A 7,827-nucleotide genomic window follows, 5' to 3' on the forward strand; every position below is an offset into this window, starting at 1 on the left:
CTCCCTCCTTTTCTCACAGTGAGTTCCCCTTTCCACTCACAAGCTTCCTCTTGTACCGGTTCCCAGCCATTGTGTATGATTTCATACGTTAGCTCTGTGTGTCGCTAGGTTCTATATGCAGTTTCATGCTCAGTCAGGTGCTTGCTGCCAAAAAGAGAGCCAAAAAATAGTCCAAGAGGACTTTATTTTCAGTGGTGGCTTTCATAGGTCAGTGTAATGTCTCCTAGACACCCGCACCCAGAGATTCTAGGCACCCACTAACTGTGATGTCAGGAGTATCTGGAGTGACAAGTGGAGCACTGTCAAAGGGAGATGTTGCAAAACAAGTGTGGCTCTAGTAGTGAGGGCAGCTTCCGGAATGAGCCTGCTGCCTCTGGACACTTGGAAGGCCCACACTGAAATCTGTGCTCCTATTGAAGTCAGTGGCAGGACATTCAGCAGGTGTTTAATTTTTGTAGAAGACAAAAAAGGGTCAGCTTTAGGGAGTGTGACAAAGTCAGGCCAGACGCTTGAAGGAGGGTCTGGGTATGTTCGCCCTAGAATGCTAAAGGCCCATTTTCCTACAAGCTGGAAAGGGGTTACTTCAGGTCAATTAGGGACACCTGAGTCCAATTAAGGGCTGCCTGAAACCTGTTAAAATCTCTCTCCCATCCGGGGTGGAGGAGAAGAGACAAAACTGCTGCAAGGCTGGAGGCAGCAGGGAGATGGGCTTCTCCAATGTGAGAGCCTGTGCTCCTCCCCGTAGGGGAGACACCCCAAACCCAGTGCCTGTTCAGGGGAAGAACGGACACCCTGGAGCCAGCGACCGGACAACACCTGCCCCAGTGAGGGGGCCAGGGAAAGGAATCCCCTTTTGTGTCAGTGCGTTATAGACTTTTTCCCTTTGTTTGGCAGAGGAGCACTCCTCAGGCCTGCCCTGAGGCCTGCCGGGAAGGCTCTGAGCAACAACCCCCGAAGAGGGAAGACAGACACACTCCAGAGTGGGCGGCTGATGTACCCTGGGCCCTGTCCCTGCCAGAGGAGGGAGCGCTAAGTCTGGTGAGGCAGAAGGGGCCTTGCCACAGGAGGGAAATGACATGATGGGTGAGCGGGAGAAAGAGAACTTCTGCAGCAGCATTTTGAGAGGATGGAGGAGGGATGGTGGATGGGGAGCAAGAGGAGGAGAAGGTAGGAGCAAAGGGGAACTGGTGCAGAAGCCTGGCCAGGCTCAGCCAGGTGGAGGGGGAGACAGTATGGGGAGCTTGGCTGGACCCCTCCAGGCCACTCCTGATCGCGCCACTCCCGAGGGGCCGGAGCGATTCCCGTCCCTGGGACCAGCCCTGGCTGCGCGGCAGCTCAGCCCGGCAGACACGGTCACCTTCCAGCAGGGCTGGTGAGTGCGGCCTGGGGGCAGGGCTTGGGGGAGTGGGTCTGTGGGGCATATGGGGGGGTGCTGGGCTGTGAAGGGGCGGGGAGGATCTCTGTGTGTTGGGGCACTAGGAACTGGGGGTTCTGTGGGGGGTGCTGGGCAGTTGTGGTGAGGCTGTGGGCGGGGGTGGTGTTGTGCAAGGTGCTGTGCATTTGTGGGTGGGTCTGGGGCAGTGCTGGGCAATTCATAGGTGGTGAGTTATATTCTTTTGTGGTGCCCGGGCTCCAGGAATATTCAGGGCCAGGGGCTCTGCTCCACCAATATTTGGAGCTGGGTCTCTCCCCCGGCCCTGCCTGGAGCAGGCCCTGGCCCCTGCCTGCCACACCTCCCCCTGCGCGTCTCCCCCCTGCCCCGCTCATCCCTGCCTGAAAGAAAACATGCTGCTGGTGTAGCACATTCCTACCCGGAGCGGTATCCTACACTACACCGGCTCCCAGCATCAACTGCTGCCTGCTGCCCCAGGGTCCTAGTGCCCCCATCCCTGAGCCCCCTCCTGCATCATGAACCCCTCATCCTCAGCCCCACAGCCCTCACCCCTGCATCCCCTATGCCCAAACTCCCTCCCAGAGCATGCACCCCCTCTCTCTTCCCACACACCCCCTCCCACCCCCAAACACCCTCCCAGAGCCTGAACCCCTCACCCCATTCTATGCCCCCACCCCAGAGCCTGAACCCAAACTCCATCCCAGAGCCTGCACCCCTCATGCACCCTAATCCCCAGGCCAGGATCAGCACCCCAGACCTCCTTCCCCCCACCCAAACTCCCTCCCAGAGCTGTAGGCAGGTGGGGGGGGCAGTTTCTGGGCACCACCAAAATTTCTACAAACCTGCCACCCATGCTGGGCATAGCAGGTCCGGGGGATGTTGGGCAGGGGGGCTGTGTAGCGTGGCATAGGCCCCACCCCTGAGGGGAAGGGACATGCTGGCAGGACAGGGCCAGCCACTGTGCAACTGGCAACTGCCCGTTTGTAAATAGTGCCCTCGCATTGAGCGGAGCAGGGCCGCCCCTGCCATGCCCCATTGCCTCTGGCTGGCCCCTCGCTCCAGGGACTGACCTCCTCGCGCCATGCTCCATCGCCCCCATGGGACCCCACAAATATGTTTGGCGCTGGCCCTGCAAGAGGTTAATCCGGCCCTGAGTGAGCACGGGAGGGTGGAGCGGTTGAGTTGCAGCATGTCGATAGTAGTGGAGGCTGGGGAGCAGACAGGGTCACCCAGTGACAAAGAATAGTGAGAAAAGAGAAGGGGACTGAGGCCAGAGCTTGGCGCAGAGAGGAGCAGGAGCAGGTGCTGGTGGAGGGAGAGAGAGGAGAAACTGGGAAGCACAGAAGAGCTGAGGATGAAGGAATGACCAACAGTAGCAAAGGGCGCAGATCCAGCAAGGACCATGACAGAGAAAGGCCTTTAGATTTGGCCAAGAGAGGCTCATTGGACTCTCAGGAGCGGTTTGGGTGAGCAGAAAGGGCTGAGCCAGAGGAGATGTCGAAGCAGAGGGTGTGAGCTGCATGGGGAGGGAATTGGGTAAAAGGAGAGGGAGGCAATGGGCCAGTCTTTGGAGAGGGGAAAGGATCAAGTGAGGGTTTTATGAGGGAACCTGTGGCTGTTGTAAGGGGAATGGGAAGGTTTGGTACTAGGCACATCATAGAGAGGATGAGGGAGAAGGCGGGCACGAGAGAAGAAGCTAGTGAAGCCCATGAGAAGGGGATAGGGACATGGGACAGGAGGAGGAGTCAGAAGAAGAGGGACATCTCCAGGTTAAAAATGAGCATGGCGGAGTGGAAGGAAACTGAGGGAAGTTCAGGGGGAATGCAGAGAGGAGAAGGGAAGTCTCACCAGAACCCCTCCATGTTCTCCTTGAGGAAGCTGGGGAGACCATGCGGAGAGAGGGCAGGGTGCAGAGGATGTGAAGAAAGAATCACAAACTGAACGAGAGCCTAAAAAAGGGAGGGGGCTGCTGGCAGGGGGCTGTCTGTGACCAGGCCAGGACCTGGGAACTCCCTCCCTGCTCCCTTGGCACAAAATAACCCAGATCTGTCGACCTTCAGGGCATTCTCCAAAGCCCCTCACTTTCCCTGGGCATCTGGGGAAGGAGCAGAAGCTGAGGGCAGGGGTGTGTGTGTGCTGTGCAGCGTCTATCCCGTCTCTGGTTTGGCCTGACCGTTTAAGTATGACTCTGTTTAGTGTCTTTCAAAGGCACCGAAGGGCCCTCAGGAAGGGGCTGTCCTGTTTTCTTGAAAGCCAGCTGAACACAAAGACAGACGTGATCACATTTTGAACACCCGCAGTCTGCCGTGAGCAGCGTCTGGTGCGTGGAGCTGGGCAAAGCATCACCACTTTCTGTCTTCAGTCTGCCCACTGGAGATTTCTCCTTTTCTAGAAATCTTACGGCACACACATAAGGAAAGAAGAGAGAAGAAGTGAGACTGGGTGGCGACAGATGGGCCAGCAAGCCGGGAGAGGATGTTGCCCGGCACAAGTGTTGATGAGCTAGACACGAGGGAGCCAAATGTGAAAGAAGAGCCCAGGGGTGACCGGTCACAGCCGCAGAGAGAGAAGTGATGGTTGGAGTGAACTCAGAAGGGCAAACAGGGGGCAGGCTGGGCAGGGAGGGGCTAGAAGAAACAGGAACTTGGGAGCTTGAGACCTTCATTCAGGGCGGGAGAGGAGGTGCAGAGGCTGAGTGAGATGGGGAGCGTGGGGAAGAAAGGGCAGGGAGCAGGAAACCCGGAGAAGAGGAGCGGAGTAGAGGGGTTGCTGGGAGACAGCGGGGGATAAGGGTGAAATCATGCAGTAGGAATAAGCTTTCTAATGGGCAGGCTTACAGGGGAGCTCAGACAAGCCCGGAGCAGGGAGGGGGGCATGGGGGTATGTGTGTGGGGTGAGTGTCTTCAGAAGACAGAAGCTGAGGGTGGATGAAGATCTGCAAGGCCAAGAGGATGCATCAGCAGGTGGATGCTGAGGCAGGGCATGGAGAGCAGGTGGCAGGGTTCATGGGCGCAGGGTGGGAAGCCAGGACAGGAAAGTGATGCAAGGTGGAGGGGATGGAGGGTGCTGGTGAAACGCCCCCCTCTCCCTTTCAGCAGCTGGGGGTGTGGAGAGACAGAGGAGTGACTTTGGGTCAGACAGAGCCACTAAGAGCCACAAATCCTCCATGGCGTGATGCCTTAACGCAGCATTGGACTGCCTCTTTCAGGCTGTCATAGCAACGTCCAAGGCGACGTGATGGCACCACATGACCGTCCCAGGGCCAGGCCAGCAAGTCGCACTGTGATGAGTCTTGGCCTCCCTGCACCTCTACTCGATGGCAGCATGGCCCTCTCCAGCCCATCAAGTCAGGGCCTAACAAGGCTGGGCACTGGGGGGCCCTGTCATCCAGAAGGGCCGGCCGAGGCGTGGGGGCATGTGGCTGTGGGCACAAACCCTGCTTCCCTAAGAGGAGACTTGGGCCTGAGTGCTCGCACGTTCGCTCTCCAGTCAGCGATCCTGAGGCGACTAGCCCATGCGGTGGGGAAGGTCTTGCCTAGGCCAGCCTGAGTTCTCGCTCGCTCGCTCTCTCTCTCTCTCTCTCTCTCAAACCTATTTTTACATTTCCTGCGGCCTGCCACAGGTGCTAGATGCAAATCAAGCTTTGGTGAATTTGCACAATCAAGAAATTCAGTCAGCGATTCCTAGATGAGGAAGGAAAAGCGAAGGGAAGTGAGCACCTTCTGCACTGCGCATGGCTCTGCATTTCCCCCCTGCACTCCCCTGCTGAAAAGGCCTTTACGTGCCTGAAGATGGACTCTGGAGGCTCCCAGCTATGATAATGTTGGCCGCTCTTTCCTTGCTTTTTAAGAGCAGGGGTTCCAGTGCAGCCTTTTGGGGCCTGATTCCCAATTAGTCCCACCATTCACATTCCCACTGCAATTTGTTCTCTACTTCCAAGCTCCAGAGGAGGCCGTGGGAAGCAGAACACAATTTAGAGCAGCCAGGAGGTTGCTCTAATGGACAGCAAGAGCCAGACAGGGCCCTGAAGAGCCAGAGAATACAGAGACTGCAAAGGCAGCTTAAAGCCACCTGCACTGGCCTAACTTCAGCCTCTGCCCCAAGCACAGAGACAGAGGAACTGAGAATCAGACCCTAGGAATCTGCAGGAGCCTTGTAGTCCACAGCAGCTTTGAGGGGATGTAACAACTGCTTCAGCCTGGACAACGACCTGGGAAACGTTCAGCCCTGGTATAAGCTAGTGCAGCTCTACTGGAGACACATCACGTGCTCACTTACAGCCGGGCTCATTGTGGCCGAGGAGCACAAGGTGCCTTGGAGGCTGCTTCTTGCAACAGCAGCAAAATGAATGGTGGGAAATTGCATCATCCCCGTTTTAGCAGCTCAGTGCCGGGAAAGGCTGAAAGAAGTGGCTTTGTTCAGAAAACCCAGGCAGCGCCTTTCGGCTAAAGTACCAGCTCTTCCGAAAAGTTACCTCCCGAAACCATTCCATGGCTTCCTAGTGCTTGAACTAACCTGAGCGCAGGAGAGGCAGGCATGAGAATGTGACACCGGCAGAGCCTGGTCGACGGTGGGCGGGATCCAATCTGGGGCCTCTGCAGCTTAGTGCATGAGCCAAAAGCCATATGGTCTCTCTAAGTGGTCTCGGTGCCACTAGATGGGACAGAACAGCACACCCAGGAGGTGTGTGGGTTACAGTAAGGAACCAGGACAAAAAGGCACCAGGCAAGCAGCTAGTGAGTCTCCATGTGCCTGCTAAACCCTGCTCGTCTCGTTACCAGATCGGTTACTAAGCTCCAAGCAGCGACACTTGTGCAAAGGCACAGAGGGCCATAGAGCTGCTGGCCCTTGAGCGCTGGCCATGAGGCATAAGGAGGAAAAGGCCCAGCTTGATTCTCAGAGCCCAGGCTCAGTTTACAGGCCCGGGAGCTGGGAAACAAACCCGTGTTTTAATTGTTAACTGAGCACATGTAATAGTTGGTCCCCGAGATGGCAAACCCGGGTATTTTCACAGGTGCCTTTCAGGCTGGGAATGCCCTGCCACCTGGGAAGGGACAAATCCGACTCCAGGGGAGCCCTATTGTTTTTGAAGTAAAAAGTGAAAGTTAACAAGTGACCTGTGAATTCTTAAAGGTCGGGCAGCTTCTCGGTTTCAAAAACACTTTGTCAACAGGGCTTAACTAGCTGCCTGTAAACACTCCTGGTCATAAAGCAAGATCTGTGGGAGAGGCGGTGAGTGGGAGGCGGCTGGGGCAGAAAGGGTGCCTGCAAGTTAGTGGTGAAAGTGAACTAAATAGAAGAGAGGCAGTCCCCTCCCCTGCTGTGTATGTACCCTGGGGAATCATGTTCTCAGCAGCTGTGTATTGCGTCTTCTCTGCATGGTCACATGCTAAGCCAAGCAGCACGGAGCCCTTTGACAAGGGGCAGTGACTTCGACTTGAGCTGCCGGAGGAAGTTGGAAAGACGTTCTGCAGTTTTACATCAGTGGAGGGAAGTGGACGCACGAGGGCAGCAGAGGGTCACAGATGTGAAGGGGGCTGGTGGCGGCAGGCGGGGCCCCAAGGAATGAGAATGAGGAGGCTCTACCTTAGAAGGGCCTGATGTGGGCAGCAGAGGCTCAGGAATGGCAGACTGATTGCTACAGGCCAAAATTAGTGGAAGCAAAATGGGAGTGACATGCAAACACAGCCCTGCCCATTGTGACTTACAGAAGGTCTCCCCCGCAACACCCCTGAATGCTTCTGCCATGCAACACCCGGCCTGGGGCCTAGTTTCAATGGCATGAGGTACTTCAAGCACAGCTCTGTTCCTGAGAGCGGAATACAGCCCATGATCTTTGAATGGTACAATAAACAACCCAGAGCGCTTAGGGCCTGAGAATAAAGCTCCGACCCCCAGACCGATGCTGAGATTTTAATACATAGAATCTCAGGGTTGGAAGGGACCTCAGGAGGTCACCTAGTCCAACCCCCTGCTCAAAGCAGGACCAACCCCAACTAAATCATCCCAGCCAGGGCTTTGTCAAGCTGGGCCTTAAAAACCTCTAAGGAAGGAGATTCCACCACCTCCCTAGGTCATGGGCGGCAAGTTATATACCCCTGTGGTGCCTGGGCACCAGCAATATTCAGCACCCAGGGGCCCAGCTCCACCAACATTTTAAAAAAACAGACACAAAAAATGTCTGTCCCACACCTAGCTTAATGTATTCCACGGACCAAAACCTGCTCAGGCCTTTCTGGGCTCTTATTCAGGCCAAATTCCCATTGGAATGATGTTGTTTGTAGGCAAAGTCAACCCTTGCCCCCTTGCTGGCCCCGTGCATGTCCCTGGGCCCCGGAGGGAGCAGAGCATCCCTGCCTCTTCTGTGCAGCGTCATGCTGCCTCCCTGCAGCAGCTGCTTCCGCAGGGTCCTAGTGCCCCCATCTCGACTGCCA

Source organism: Mauremys mutica, chromosome 14 (genome assembly GCF_020497125.1).
Source record: "Mauremys mutica isolate MM-2020 ecotype Southern chromosome 14, ASM2049712v1, whole genome shotgun sequence".
Classification (NCBI taxonomy): Eukaryota; Metazoa; Chordata; order Testudines; family Geoemydidae; genus Mauremys; species Mauremys mutica.